Source organism: Somniosus microcephalus, unplaced genomic scaffold (genome assembly GCF_052327205.1).
Source record: "Somniosus microcephalus isolate GS21.2 unplaced genomic scaffold, FLI_Smic_1.0 unresolved_chr8, whole genome shotgun sequence".
In the NCBI taxonomy this organism is placed as follows: Eukaryota; Metazoa; Chordata; class Chondrichthyes; order Squaliformes; family Somniosidae; genus Somniosus; species Somniosus microcephalus.
Window position 1 is genome coordinate 38,714,678 of NW_028225186.1, and position 16,604 is coordinate 38,731,281.

General features: G+C 47.3%; 1 pseudogene; it reads right to left on the bottom strand.

Annotated features, from left to right (window-relative positions):
- Positions 1–662: 662 nt before the first annotated feature.
- LOC147085987 (uncharacterized) lies at positions 663–3,515 on the bottom strand (annotated as a pseudogene).
- Between the last annotated feature and the right edge of the window lie 13,089 nt (positions 3,516–16,604).

Here is a 16,604-nt window from a genome sequence, read left to right on the forward strand (position 1 = left end):
GGCCTCGGCTTTCTCCACTACTTAAAGGGAAGGCTCTTTGATGCAGCAGCACCTCATTGTCATTCCATTTGGAGCGCCACTTGTCAGATCACGCTGTATCAGAGTGCTCTCCTGCAGCCTCAGTTTGCTGCCACCCAAGCTCAGACTGCTGCCACCATGGCTGGGTTTACCAGTGTTGAACGGGGCTTGCAGGGTGTCACAGCCGCCCAGCCATCTGGCCACCAACAGATTGCTAGGAATGTTGAGGCACCACCCTGGGGAGAGTGGCAGTGGATCTGGGGAGCAGGAACCTGCTGCCCTCTCTCAGGATGACAGCACTCCTATTCCCACCTCTGCCACTCCACCTATTGCCCTTGCCGCTGCCTGCCAGCCAGCCTAGGCTGCTGCCGCCCATGCCGAGGTGGTGCAGTCTACAGCCAGGCATTCTAGGGCTAGAGCTGCTCGAGGTCGTCCTGCAAGGCCATTTGCAGCCTCCCCCACTGTAAGTCAGCAGCCTTCCACCGGCCATTATGCAGCCACTGGGGGAGTTGTTCGCAATTAACACAGGGCGGTAAGTTGAGCGGCGAACTCCAAAACACATGGGTAGTGCGGCAGCCACCATGTTTCCCCGACTAAGGCCTTAAGGGCCTGCGGTAAGACTGCGGATTTCTAGGCCTTGAAGCTTAACTTTCAGCAGCGGGATTCCCCTCCTTGGCCCAGTTGGAGCCTTTAATCGCTTCTCTCACTTTGACCCAAAACAATTTTTGAGCTTCGATGTCTGATGGCCACTGGATGTAGGTCTTCTTTTTCATGACCTTTCTCATCTTGTGGTAGGTTGAGAGTTCAGCATCTGGAATCCTCTCCAAGAAGATCAGGATGATGATATCTTTCATCTCGTGGAAGAGCCTGTAGCTCGCTAGCTGCAGTTCCATGGAGCACCACTCGCTGTACAGGTAGTTGCGGCTCATCACACAGATGGTCTTCCTGCTCTGGTAGATGCTGTCCACGATGTTGTCGATGATATATTTGCCCAGCTCAAAATCTCTGTGGTGGAGGCAGAGTTTGAAGCTTTGAGGTCCTCTCGTTTCCAGGTTTGGCACCAACTCTTGCAGAACCCAGTCTTCGTCCTGAGAATTATAGGAGATTAATACATCATACCTGTTGGACTGCTGACTCTCTCACCTCCCTCTGTGGTCATTCAACCATGATCGGAAAATATAAAACCCATACTTGATGTGCCAGTACCCTTTGCTGTAGAATATAGGGATGAACATGAACAAGATCAAGACCGGCACAGTTATATGGAACATGATCTGCCCAATGTCCAAGTAACAAACGCGAGCATCAAACTTATACAAGTATTCAGTTGGCGGATCTGCACATGTTTGGTTGTAAAAATAGATAACCTGCACCCTGGGGTTGGACAGGGATCAGTTTTGGAACCAACTGATGTCACAGGTGCAGGGGAACGGGTTCTTCCGTAGATCCAGGTTGGTCAGGGAGGGCAGGTGTTCCACAACCGTGCTATTGATGATCTCAATGGCGTTTTTCCCCAAGAACAATGTCCTGAGGTTGGAAAGGTTTCCAAAGACGTCAAGAGGCATGGATTGGAGGCCGACATTTTCAAGGTTGAGTCTCTCTAGACTCTGGAGATTCTTGAAGATCCCTGGATTCAGGCTGTGGATCCCATTGCAAGCATCGGGCATGGAGAGCATTCTCAAATTGATCAGGTCTTCAAATCCATCTTTGGAAAGTGACATTTTATTCTCTCCTATATACAGGTCTCTTAAAGAGATGAGGCCATTGAAAAACTTTGGAGGAATAATGTTGATGCCGTAGGGTTGCTGGGCTTGTAGTTTGAGAATGTAGAGCTTTGTGAGGTTAACAAAAGGAGATGCTGCAATCAGGCCAGTGTTGTATCTGATCCGGTTACTGTCCAAGTCCAACACTCCTAATGATGGGAGGATGTCGAAGATCTCCCTGCTGATACGGGTTATACAGTTCCTATCGAGATAAAGCTTGGTCAGATTGTGTAATCCACAGAAAGAGTGGATGGTGAGGCTTCGAATTTTGTTCCCTCCCAGGTCCAATGTGTTCAGGTTATTGAGATTTGCAAACACCTTGCTGAAAACAATTGAGATCCTGTTGTTTCTGAGATTGAGATTCCTGAGACTCCCAACGTTGCTGAAGGTGTGTTCATAGATGTCAGTTATGAGGTTGTTGTCGAGTCGGAGCTCCTCCAAGTTGGTGAGGTTAGAAAAGGTAGCCTTGTTGATGACAGCAATGTTGTTAATGTTCTGCTTTAGGGACCGGAGATGGGGAGCATAAGAGAAGGCGTGACTATAAATGGTGAAAATCCTGTTGTAGCGAAAGGTTAGGAGCGACAGCTTGGGAAACACCGTGACTGCCTTCCCATCCTTGTAACAGGAAGGTAACTTAATGATTCTGTTGTGCTCGATAATGAAAGAAACAACTTGCTTTCTTTTCGATGCAAATTCAAAGCACTCCACAGATGTGAGGAGATTGTGTGATAAATCCCAGCTGGTGATGGGTGGGCACTGGGATAGGGAATGGGCAGGGAGGAATAAGATCTGATTGTTCTGCAGGACCAGGCTCTTCATAGTCCTGAGACCCAGATAGTGGCACAGGTTGGACAGCTGACTCTGGTTGTGCAGCCTTAATCCAGAGTATTGAACATTCTGTAGATCCAGGTTTGCAGATTTGAGAAACTCGGTGACATTTAAGGGGTTGTTCTTGATGATCAAACACGAGATGTTCCTCAGGTCAACTTTAGAAAATTCCAAAGCATCGGAGAGTTTGTTATTGGACAGATCCAACCTGAGAATGTTGCTGAGGAAGTTCCGTTGGCAGTCAAATGTTGTGAGAGAGTTGTTAGAGAGGGAGAGGTTTCGGAGGGAGGGCGAGAGGGCGGTGCGATGTTGCAGGGAGGCGAGTTGATTGTTGCCCAGATCCAGGAGCGTCAGATTACTGAGCCCAGAGACAGCGCTCACCAGATGGGAGAAACTGTGGAGTTTATTGGAGCTTAAGACAAGTGTTTGAAGATTGTCCAATGCAGCGAATGCTTTGGGTTCAACTGTGACTAAGCGGTTGTGATGGAGCAGGAGTTGATCTAACTTTTCAAGTTCTTGGAAGCCCGAAGAGTTCAGACGAGAGATACTGCTGTAGGACAGGTTAAGTGTCAGTCGGCTGGTGAGATTACTGAACGCACCGCAGCAAACACTCTCAATCCGATTGTAATCCAGCCGCAGGGTGAGCAGCTTGGACAGGCTGCGGAAGCTGTCCGCTTGCAGTTGGGTGAGCCAGTTGTGGGAGATGTTCAAGTGCACGGTGCTGGCTGGGAGGTCGGACACGGCACTAGAGACCTGTGTCAGGAAGCGGTGGACGCACTGAAAGGTACCATTGTGGTTGGCATCCTGCATGCAGTTATTGAAACTGTACCCGGGGAATGTGGGCACCAACACATTGCAGGAGAGGGCACAGAGAAGCATCGGCCATTCAACGCTCAGTCTCAACATCACAGCCTCCTACTTCCGTCCGAGTGATCAGATGTTTTGCAGGACCTCACTCAAGATAAATTCTGTGGGTGTGAGATGTTTTTCTCTGTCGCTTCCAGAACAGCCTTTAAAGTCAGAGATGGTTTACATTGTCAGTTTAGTAGAAATTAAGCAAATCAGTTAACATGCTTCCATGGATACTCTGCTCTCCACTACTCTGAAAAGCCATTCCCATGTTTAATATCTGTGATGTGCGGACGGCTCCTTTCTGTCCAGATATTACCAGCTCCCTGAAGACCCCTTTCTCCTCTGAACACCTCACACTCTCGCATACCTCGCCCATTCCATCATCACCTGCGGCTCTCCCAGGCCACGGCTACTTTCTCATTAAGATCTGCTTCCTCTTTGTATTGACGTGCCAAAGGCCCCAGGCCCTGATGACTGTGTTCTCGAATACTGAGGGAAGACAGAGAGGAGATAACAGAGGCTTTGAGGACAATGCTCCAAACATCCTGTGCACTGGTCCACATATTATAAAGAAGATATAGAGGCACTGGAGAAGCTGCACAAAAGGTTTGTACCAGAACTGAGAGGTTTCAACTATCAGGAAAGATTAAACAGGCTGGGGCTTTTTAGAAAAGAGACTGAGAGGTGACCTAATAGAGGTCTTTAAAATTATGAAGGGGTTCGATAGGGTAGACAGAGAGAAGATATTTCTAGTTGTGGGGGGGACCAAAACTGCGGGCCACACATATGAGATAGTCACTAATTAATCCAATAGGGAATTCAGGAGAAAGTTCTTTACCCAGAGAGTGGTGAGAATGTGGAAGATGCTACCAGAAGGAGTGATTGAGGCGAATGTCATTTGAGTGGAAGCTAGATAAGGACCTGAGGGAGAAAGGAATGGAAGGATGTGGTGATAGTGTGAGATGAAGTAGGGTTGGAGGAGGCTCGTGTGGAGCATAAACGCTGGCGTGGACCGGACGAGCCGAATGGCCTGTGTCTGTGCTGTAAAATTCTATCTAAACTTTGGATATGGAAGTTGGGCCACATGCCTGCAGTTGCCAATATAACAACTCTGTTCAACCAGAGTGAAAGGGATAAATCAGACCAGTCGGCCTAACATTGGTGGTGGGTGAGCTCCCAGAGAAAGAAAAAAGAAAGTCTTGCATTTCTGCAGCGCCTTTCATGACCTCAGGATGTCCCAACGCTTTAGCGCCAATGAAGTGTAGTCACTGTTGTAATGTAGGAAATGTGGTAGCCAATTTGCGCACAGCAAGTTCCCACAAACAGCAGTGTGATAATGACCAGATAATCTGTTTTAGTTGTGTTGATTAAGGGATAAGTATTGGCCCAGGACCCAGGGGAGAACTCTCCTGCTCTTCTTCGAAAAATGCCATAGGATCTTTAACACCCACCTGAGAGGCCAGACACGGCCTCGGTTTAACATCTCATCTGAAAGACAGCGCCTCCGACAGTGCAGCACACTCTGTCTACTGCATTGGAGTGTCAGCCTGGATTTTTGTGCTCAAGTCACTGGAGTGGGGAGAGCGAGAGTGACTCAGGGCAAGGGTGCTTCCTAATGAGCCACGGCTGACGGGAGTAGGGACTGCAGGGAGGATGAGCAACCTGGCCACAGCACCGTGGAACGGGGGGCCATTCAAGAGGGGGGAGTAAATAGAAATGTTGTAGTGGTAGGGGATAGTATTTTTAGGGGGATAGATAGAGTTCTCTGCAGCCAAGAGCGAGAGTCCCGAAGGCTGTGTTGCCTACCCGGTGCCAGGGTTAAGGACATCTCCTCTGGGCTAGAAATAAACTTGCAGTGGGAGGGGGTGGATCCAGTTGTCGTGGTCCATGTTGGTACAAATGACGTAGATAGGACGAGGAAGCCGGTTCTGTTAAAGGAGTATGAGCAGCTAGGGATCAAATTAAGAAACATAACCTCAAGGGTAATAATCTCTGGATTATTACCTGAGCCACGAGCGAATTTGGCTAGGACAAATAAAATTAGAGAGTTAAATGCGTGGCTCAAAGACTGGTGTGGGAGAAATGGGTTTTGCTTCCTGGGACACTGGCACCAGTATTGGGGCAGGAGGGAGCTGTTCCGTTGGAACGGGCTTCAATTGGCCAGTGCTGGGACTAGAGTCCTGGCGGATCATATAACTAGGGCTGTAGAGAGGGCTTTAAACTAACTAGATGGGGGGAGGTTCCTAGAGAGCAAATATTAAAATGACAACAGAGAAGGTCATAAACTTAGGTAGCAGTGAGGAAATTAAAAACCAGAGCGTGTCAGGAAGGGGCAGAAGGTATGGAGTAAAAGTTAAAGTAATAAAAAGGGCAAAAGCAGGAACTAAGTGTCACAAAACATATTTGAAAGTTCTCTATCTGAATGCACGTAGCATTCGTAACAAAATAGATGAGCTAATGGCACAAATAACTACATATGGGTATGATCTTGTGGCCATTACAGAAACATGGCTGCAGGGTGACAATGCCTGGGAATTAAACATACCAGGTTATTTAACTATCAGGAAGGACAGGCAGGAAGGAAGGGGAGGTGGGGTGGCTATGTTAATAAAGGAAGGAACCACTGTAATACAGAGCAATGATATTGGGTCAAAAGATCAGGATAATGAAACAGTTTGGGTGGAGGGAAGGAATAATAAGGGGAAAAAAACACTAGTGTGCGTAGTCTATAGGCCTCCGAACAGTTGCAACTTTGTTGGACGGAGTATCAATCAGGAAATAGTTGAGGCTTGTAATAAGGGAACATCTATAATTATGGGGCATTTTAACTATCATATTAATTGGACAAATCAAATTGAGCAGGGCTGCCTTGAGGATGAGTTCATTGAGTGTATTAGGGATGGGTTTCTTGAGCAGTATGTAACTGAACTGACCAGGGGGCAAGCAACCTTAGATCTGGTCCTGTGTAACGAGACAGGATTAATTAAAAATGTCCTAGTAAAGGATCCCCTTGGAATGAGTTACCATAACATGGTTGAATTCCATATTCAATTAGAGGGTGAGAAGGTTGGATCTCAAACAAGCGTGCTAAGCTTGAATAAAGGAGACTATGAGGGTATGAGAGCGGAATTGAGTAGAGTGGATTGGGAAAATAGATTAAAGTGTAAGACGATACATGATCAGTGGTGTACATTTAAGGAGTTATTTTACAAGTTCCAAAAAAAATAAATTCCACTGAGAAGAAAAGGGTGTAAAAGAAAAGACAGCCATCCGTGGCTAAGTAAAGAAATTAAGGATAGTATTCGACTAAAAACAAGGGCATATAAGGTAGCCAAATCTAGTGGGAGGATAGAGGATTGGGAAAACTTTAAAAGACAGCAAAAAATAGCAATAAGATTGATTAAGAAAGGGAAGATAGATTATGAAAGTAAATTAGCAAAAAATATAAAAACAGATAGTAAGAGTTTTTATAGTTATATAAAAAGATAAAGGGTGGCTAAAGTAAATGTTGGTCCCTTAGAGGTTGAGACCGGGAAATTAATGGTGGGAAATATGGAGATGGCAAAAACACTGAATGAATATTTTGTATCAGTCTTTACAGTAGAGGACACTGAGAATATCCCAACACTGGACAAACAGGGGGCTATAGGTGGGGAGGAGCTAAACACGATCAAAAACATGAGGAAGTGGTACTCGGTAAAATAATGGGACTCAAGGCGGATAAATCACCTGGACCTGATGGCTTACATCCTAGGGTCTTGAGGGAAGTGGCGGTAGGGATTGTGGATGCATTGGTAATAATTTTCCAAAACTCCCTGGACTCAGCAAAGGTCCCGGCAGACTGGAAAACTGCTAATGTAACACTCTTATTTAAAAAGAGCAGTAGACAGAAGGCTGGAAACTATAGACCGGTTAGCCTAAAGTTGTGGTAGGTAAAATTTTGGAGTCCATTATTAAGGAGACAGTAACAGGACATTTGGATAATCATAATTTAATAGGACATCGTCAGCATGGTTTTATGAAGGGGAAGTCATGTTTGACAAATTTGCTGGAGCTCTTTGAGGAAGTAACATATAGGGTGGATAAAGGGGAACCAGTGGATGTAGTGTATTTAGACTTCCAAAAGGCATTTGACAAGATGCCGCACAAAAGATTATTGCTTAAGATAAAAAATCACGGGATTGGGAGTAATATTCTGGCATGGATAGAGGATTGGCTATCTAACAGAAGGCAGAGATTTGGGATAAATGGTTCATTCTCAGACTGGCAATCAGTAACTAGTGGTATTCCGCAGGGGTCAGTGCTGCGTCCCCAACTCCTTACAATCTATATTAACGATTTGGAGGAGGGGGCCGAGTGTAACATATCAAAGTTTGCAGATGATACTAAGATGGGAGGGAAAGTAGTGAGTGAGGAGGACATAAAAAACCTGCAAGGGGACATAGACAGGCTAAGTAAGTGGGCAGAGATTTGGCAGATGGAATACAATACTGGAAAGTGTGAGGTTATGCAATTTGGCAGGAAAAATCGTAGAGCAAGTTATTATCTTAATGGCAAGAAACTGGAAAGCACTGAAGTACAAAGGGATCTGGGGGTCCTGGTGCATGAAACTCAAAAGATTAGTATGCAGGTGCAGCAAGTGATTAAGAAGGCCAATGGAATGTTCGCTTTCATTGCTAGGGGGATAGAATACAAAAATAGGGAGGTATTGCTTCAGTTGTACAAGGTATTGGTGAGACCGCACCTGGAATACTGCATACAGTTTTGGTGTCCATATTAAGAAAAGACATACTTGCTCTCGAGTCAGTACAAGGAAAGTTCACTCGGTTAATCCCGGGGATGAGGGGATGGATATATGAGGAGAGGACTCTACTCATTGGAGTTCAGAAGAATGAGAGGCGATCTTATTGAAACATATAAGATTGTGAAGGGATTTGATCGGGTGGATGCGGGGAGGATGTTCCCGATGATGGGTGAAACTAGAACTAGGGGGCATAGTCTTAGAATAAGGGGCTGCTCTTTCAAAACTGAGATGAGGAGGAACTACTTCACTCAGAGGGTGGTAGGTCCATGGAATATGCTGCCCCAAAAAGCTGTAGAAGCTACATCATTACATAAATTTAAAACAGAAATAGACAGTTTCCTAGAAGTAAAGGGAATTAAGGGTTACGGGGAGCGGGCAGGAATTTGGACATGAGTCTAGGTTCGGATCGGACATGGCCCTGTGGGTAGCGGAGCGGGCCCAGGGGCTGTGTAGCCTGATCCTGCTCCTATTTCATGTGTCTAATTCTGTTAGATTCAGGAGATGGTTCTGTGATAGTAGATTGGCGGCTAGGATCAGATCAGCCATGATCTTATTGAATGGCGGAGCAGGCTCGAGGGGCCGATTGGCCTACTCCTGCTCCTATTTCTTATGTTCTTATGGTCTTACACGGTCTGATGAAAGGGAGGAACTGAAAGAAATCAGTATTTGTAGGGAAATGGTGTAAGGGAAATTGACGGGATTGAAGGCCGATAAATCCCCAGGGGCTGATAATCTACATCCTAGGGTACTTATGGAAGTGGCCCTAGAAATAGTAGATGCATTGCTGATCATCTTCCAACATTCGATGGAATCTGGAACAGTACCCATAGATTGGAGGGTAGCTAATGTTACCCCACTATTCAAAACAGGTGGTAGAGAGAAAAATGGGAATTACAGACCGGTAAACCTGACATCGGTAGTGGGGAAAATGCTAGAGTCCATTATAAAAGATGTAATAGCAGAGCACTTGGAAAACAGTGACAGGATCGGACAAAGTCAACATGGATTTACAAAAGTTAAATCGTGCTTGACTAATCTACTGGAATTTTTTGAGGATGTAACTGCTATAATAGATAATGGAGAACCAGTGGATGTGGTGTATTTGGACTTTCAAAAGGCTTTCGATAAGGTCCCGCATAAGAGATTAGCGTGTAAAGTTAAGGCACATGGGATTGGGGGCAAGGTATTGACTTGGATAGAGAACTGGTTGGCAGACAGTTGAAAAAGAGTTGGAATAAATGTGTCTTTTTCCGAGCGGCAGGCAATAACTAGTGGGGCACTGCAGGGATCTGTCCTTGGACCCCAGCTATTCACAATATATAATAATGATCTAGACAAGGGAACTAGATGTAATATCTCCAAGTTTGCAGATGACACAAAGCTGGGTGGGCGTGTGTGCTGTGAGGAGGATGCCGAGAAACTTCAATGTGATTTGGACATGTTGGGTGATTGGGCAAAAGCATGGCAGATGCAATATAACGTGGATAAATGCGAGGTTATCCACTTTGGTGTCAAAAACAGGAAGGCAGATTATTATCTGAATAGCAATAGATTGGGAGAAGGGGAAGTGCAACGAGACCTGGGTGTCCTTGTACAGCAGTCACTGAAGGTAAGCATGCAGGTGCAGCAGGCAGTTAAGAAGACAAATGGTATGTTGGCCTTCGTAGCGAGAGGGTTTGAGTACAGGAACAAGTATGTCTTGCTGCAGTTGTACAGGGCCTTGGTGAGACCACATCGTGGGTATTGTGTGCAATTTTGGTCGCCTTATCTGAGGAAGGATGTTCTTGCCATGGAAGGAGTTCAGCGAAGATTAACCAGGCTGATACCTGGGATGGCAGGAATGACGTATGAGGAGAGATTGGGTCGATTGGGCTTATACTCGCTGGAGTTTAGAAGAATGAGAGGGGATCTCATTGAAACTTATAAAATTCTGACAGGACTGGACAGACCAGATGCAGGAAGGATGTTCTCGATGGCCGGGGAGTACTGAACCAGGGGTCACAGTCTAAGGATAAGGGCTAAGCCATTTAGGACTGAGATGAGGAGGAATTGCTTCACCCAGAGAGTGGTGAAGCTGTGGAATTCTCTACCACAGAAGGCAGTAGAGGCCAGTTCATTAAATATATTCAAGAAGGTGTTGGATATATTTCTTAAGGCTAAAGGGATCAAGGAGTATGGGGAGAAAGCAGGGACCGGGTACTGAATTTGGATGATCAGCCATGATCGCATTGGATGGCGGAGCAGGCTCGAGGGGCCGAATGGCCTACTCCTGCTCCTATCTTCTATGTTTCTATGTTTCTATGTTCTTATATGGGATAAAATTAATACTCAACTAGAAACCGTTCTAGAAACCAGGAAGCTGGTTAAAAGACAGAAGCAGAGTGCAGTAGTTATTGGGTGTTTTTTTGACTGGATGATGTAAAGAGTTGTCCCCCCTGCATCACTGCTGCGACCGTTGCCCTTCTTGCTATTTCAACAATCTGGACTTGGGTACAGGAGGCAGACGTATCGACATTTGCTGCTAACACGAAAAACAGGGAGCCTGGGTAGCTGTGAAGGAACCGTCAGTGAACATTTAGAGAAGAATATGGAGAGGAAATGTACACCAAATGGTGTGTTAAAAGCTGCCGAGGAGTCTCCAACAATAGATATTTACAGAGCAGAGGAGACCATTCGGCCCACTGTGTTAATTCTGGGTCTTTGCCACAGCAATACTAAACTAAACCCACTGACCCACTATCTCCCCATAGACCTGTATTAATCGCAAACTAATCCCACTGCCCCACTCCCTCCCCACAGCCCTGTAACAATCCCAAACTAATGCCACTGTCCCGCTCTCTCCCCAAAGCCCTGTAACAATCCCAAACTAATCCCACTGACCCGCTATCTCCCCATAGCCCTGTATCAATCCCCAAACTAACCCAACTGCACCGCTCACACCCCATAGACCTGTATCAATCCCAAACTAATCCCACTGCCCCGCTCTCTCCCCAAAGCCCTGTAACAATCCCAAACTAATCCCACTGACCCGCTATCTCCCCATAGCCCTGTATCAATCCCCAAACTAATCCCACTGCCCCACACACACCCCATAGACCTGTATCAATCACAAACTAATCCCACTGCCCCGCTCTCACCCCATAGCCCTGAATCAATCCCAAACTAATCCCACTGCCCCGCTCACACCCCATAGACCTGTATCAATCACAAACTAATCCCACTGCCCCGCTCTCACCCCATAGGCCTGAATCAATCCCAAACTAATCCCACTACCCCGCTCACACCCCATAGACCTGTATAAATCACAAGCTAATCCCACTGCCCCGCTCTCACCCCATAGCCGTGAATCAATCCAAACTAATCACACTGCCCCACTCACACCCCATAGACCTGTATCAATCACAAATAAATCCCACTGCCCCGCTCTCACCCCATAGCCGTGAATCAATCCCAAACTAATCCCACTGCCCCGCTCACACCCCATAGACCTGTATCAATCACAAACTAATCCTACTGCCCCGCTCTCACCCCATAGCCCTGAATCAATCCCAAACTAATCCCACTGCCCCGCTCACATCACATAGACCTGTATCAATCACAAACTAATCCCACTGCCCCACTCTCACCCCATAGCCGTGAATCAATCCCAAACTAATCACACTGCCCCACTCACACCCCATAGACCTGTATGAATCCCAAATAAATCCCAGTGCCCCACTCTCTCCCCATAGCCCTGCGCCGGCACTTTGAAAGAGCTCTGCAATTAATTTTATTCACCTGCCCTTTCCCCATAGCCCTGTAATGTTTTTCCTTCAAGTATTTATTCAACTGCCTTTTGAAAGTCACTATTGAATCTGCTTCCACCGCCCTTTCAGGCAGCGCATTCCAGATCACAACAACTTGCTGCTTAAAAAAAATGTTTCCTCATGTCACCTCTGGTTCTTTTGCCAATCACCATAAATCTGCGTCCTCTGGTTACCGAAACTTCTGCCAGTGGAAACACTTTCTTCTTATTTATGCGATCAAAACTATTCATAATTTTGAACATCCCTATCAAATCTCCTCTTAACCCTCTCTGCTCTAAGGAGAACAATCCCAGCTTCTCCAGTCTCTCCACATAATTGAATTCCCTCATCCCTGGTACCATTCTGGTAAATCTCCTCTGCACCCTCTCTAAGACCTTGACATCCTGTGTTGACTTTAACAACATAGCACTGATTTGACACGTTCCTGTGAAAGATCATTGATCATTAAGAGATTGTAAATCTCACCTGCTTGCTGCTGGGGTTTGCCGATGTTGAGCTGAGACTGTAAGTGCAATGGTTTTGAAATGACAATCAGAGGGGATGTGGTTTAGACGTCACATGAATGAAATGACAGTTTCATCTTAAAAAGGAGAAGTGTAAGTGAAGGCAGTCCACGAGGAGGCTGGATTGGCACGTGTGTGTCATGGGCTGCGGTAACCCACTGTCCAAACTGCCTACTGTGGGCAGCAGCAGCTGTAACAGCTGGGAGCCCCTTTCTTTATCTTTACAACTACACTTCTCCACCTCTCCCCTCCTGCTGAAACCCATCACAACTGGTCCTCTGCTCAGCCATTGCCCACAGCCAGCAGGGCGAGTGGACAAGAAGCCAGGCTCATTCACACTCTCCCTAACACAGGGCCACAGACACCAATTGTTACCGCTGCCCAGGCTCAGGTCAGCTCCCTCAGCACAGGCCGGGGATGAAGCCTGGGCCTTTCCAAATGCAAGGAAGCAAGAAACAAATACTGGCCAGGAAAGCCTCAGCGAGTTCGAGTAATCTGTGTGTTTGTTTGATTGAAACCAAAACAGCTTCGAACACGAGGATGCTTCACACAGGTGGAGAAATTCAGTTCACTTTTTCGACACAATTCAAAGCAGCAGAAGCAATGAACACGTTGAAACAGGCAAATATGAATATATATATCACTAAGCAACAATAGAATAAGGAGCATATGGCACAGAAAAGGAAGAAATGAAGGAAAGATTCAAAGAAAGAAAGAAAGTACAAGGACTTGGGGTTTTATACACAGGCACTGTGTTTCTTTCTGCGCCGGGACAGCAGAGGGCACAATCGGAACATCAGCCACATTAGTGCCTGAAACATGGTTCAATAGGAACAGGAGGAGGCCATTCAGCCCCTTGAGCCTGTCGAACAGGAACAGGAGGAGGCCATTCAGCCCCTCGAGCCTGTCAAACCAGAACAGGAGGAGGCCATTCAGCCCCTTGAGCCTGTCGAACAGGAACAGGAGGAGGCCATTCAGCCCCTCGAGCCTGTCAAACCGGAACAGGAGGAGGCCATTCAGTTCCTCCAGCCTGTCAAACCGGAACAGGAGGAGTCCATTCAGCCCCTCGAACCTGTCAAACCGGGACAGGAGGAGTCCATTCAGCCCCTCGAGCCTGTCAAACCAGAACAGGAGGAGGCCATTCAGCCCCTCGAGCCTGTCAAACCAGGACAGGAGGAGACCATTCAGCCCCTTGAGCCTGTCGAACAGGAACAGGGGGGAGGCCATTCAGCCCCTCGAGCCTGTCAAACCGGAACAGGAGGAGGCAATTCAGCCCCTCGAGCCTATCGAACAGGAACAGGAGGAGGCCATTCAGCCCCTTGAGCCTGTCAAACAGGAACAGGAGGAGGCCTTCAGCCCCTTGAGCCTGTCGAACAGGAACAGGAGGAGGCCATTCAGTCCCTCGAGCCTGTTACACTGGAACAGGAGGCCATTCAGCCCCTCGAGCCTGTTACACAGGAGGAGGCCATTCAGCCCCTCGAGCATGTTGCACAGGAACAGGAGGAGTCCATTCAGCCCCTCAAGCCTGTTACACTGGAACAGGAGGCCATTCAGCCCCTCGAGCCTGTTACAATGGAACAGGAGGACATTCAGCCCCTCAAGCCTGTTACACAGGAACAGGTGGAAGCCATTCATTCCCTTGATCCAGTTACACAGGAACAGCTATTTTATTATTAATGTTTCATGTGATGTGTTTGCTCTGAAATAAATTGTTAAAAATTTTAACCTGCATTGGCTGGGAATCGAACCCGGGTCTCCCGCGTGGCAGGCGAGAATTCTACCCCTGAACCACCAATGCTAACAACGACAATAAAACCCATTTTCCAGTAGCTACAGTTTATTTTTGACTTTTGTTAATAGAAGCGAGGACACTGCGGTAAAATAAAAAGCGAAATGCAGCAGATGCTGGATCTGAAATTGTTCATTAAATGTTGGAAACACTCCACAGGTCAGGGAACATCTGTGGACAGAAAAACACAGGGTTAACCTTTCAGGTCCATGAGCTCTCGGTAGAACTATGATTTTGCAGCTTTGTAGGTCCCGTGTGAGTTTCCTTCCAAACTTTTTAAACTTTTAAACTGCTCAAAAATTACAAAATTAAGAAACTAAACTTCCCTCGAAAAATAAGTGGCCCGTACGGGGCTTGAACCCGCGACTTTGGGGTTATTAGCACCATGCTCTAACCAAATGAGCTAACCGGCCCATCTATAAGGTGCATCTATAGTACCGTCCCTGTTTCTGGTCTTTGCCAGCTAAGTCACTTTGTCTTTGAAGGCTGTAAAAGAAGGACTTGCATTTCTACAGGAATTTTACGACCTCAGGACATCCTAAAGTGCTTTACAGCCAATGAATACTTTTTGAACTGTTTTGCATCTGTGACAGGTAGATTGGTCAGGAGGAGGTCAAGTAGGTTTTCCCCTCATGTTGGTTCCCTCACCACCTGCCACAGGCCCAGACTGGCAGCCATATTCTTCAGGACTCGAACAACTCGGTCAGTAGTGCTGCTACCGAGCCACTCTTGGTGATGGGCACTGAGGTCCCCACCCAGAGTACATTCTGTGCCCTTTCTGCCTTCAGTGCTTCTTCCAAGTGGTGTTCAACATGGAGGAGCACTGATTCATCAGCTGAGGGAGGGTGGTAGGTGGTAATCAGCAGGAGGTTTCCTTGCCCATGATGTTCCTGTGTAACAGGCTTGAGGGGCTGAATGGCTTCCTCCTTTTCCTGCATAACAGGCTTAACAGGCTGAATAGCCTCCTCCTGTTCCTGCATAACAGGCTCGAGGGGCTGAATGGCCTCCTCCTGTTCCAGTGATACAGACTCGAGGGGCTGATTGGCCTCCTCCAGTTCCTGTATAACAGGCTTGTGGGGCAGAATGGCCTCTTCCTATTTATGTGTAACAGACTCAAGGGGCTGAATGGCCTCCTCCTGTTCCTGTGTAACAGGCTTGAGGGGCTGAATGGCTTCCTCCTTTTCCTGCATAACAGGCTGAATAGCCTCCTCCTGTTCCTACATAACAGGCTCGAGGGGCTGAATGGCCTCCTCCTGTTCCTGTATGATAGGCTCGATGGGCTGAATGGCCTCTTCCTATTTATGTGTAACAGACTCAAGGGGCTGAATGGCCTCCTCCTGTTCCTGTGTAACAGGCTTGAGGGGCTGAATGGCTTCCTCCTTTTCCTGCATAACAGGCTTAACAGGCTGAATAGCCTCCTCCTGTTCCTGCATAACAGGCTCGAGGGGCTAAATGGCCTCCTCCTGTTCCAGTGATACAGGCTTGAGGTGCTTAATGGCTTCCTCCTTTTCCTGCATAACAGGCTTAACAGGCTGAATAGCCTCCTCCTGTTCCTGCATAACAGGCTCGAGGGGCTGAATGGCCTCCTCCTGTTGCTGTATGATAGGCTCGATGGGCTGAATGGCCTCTTCCTGTTTATGTGTAACATACCCGAGGAGCTGATTGGCCTCCTCCTGTTCCTTTATAACAGACACGAAGGGCTGAATGGCCTCCTCCTGTTCCTGTAGGACAGACTCAAGGGGCTGAATGGCCTCCTCCTGTTCCTGTGTAACAGGCTCAAGGGGCTGAATGGCATCCTCCTGTGCATGTATAACAGGCTCGAGGGGCTGAATGGCCTCCTCCTGCTCATGTATAACGGGCTTGAGGGGCTGAATGGCCTCCTTCTATTCCTGTGTAACCGGCTCGAGGTGCTGACTGGCCTCCTCCTGTTCCTGTCTAACAGGCTTGAGGTGCTGAATGGCTTTCTCCTTTTCCTGTATAACACGCTCGACAGGCTGAATAGCCTCATCCTGTTCCTGTATAACAGGCTCGTGTGTCTGAATTGTCTCCTCTGGTTCCTGTGTAACAGGCTTGAGGGGCTGAATGGCCTCCTCCTGTTACTGTGTAACAGGCTCGAGGGGCTGAATGGCATCCTCCTGTGCATGTATAACAGGCTCGAGGGGCTGAATGGCCTCCTCCTGTTCATGTATAACAGGCTTGAGGGGCTGAATGACCTCCTCCTGTTCCCGTACAACAGACTCG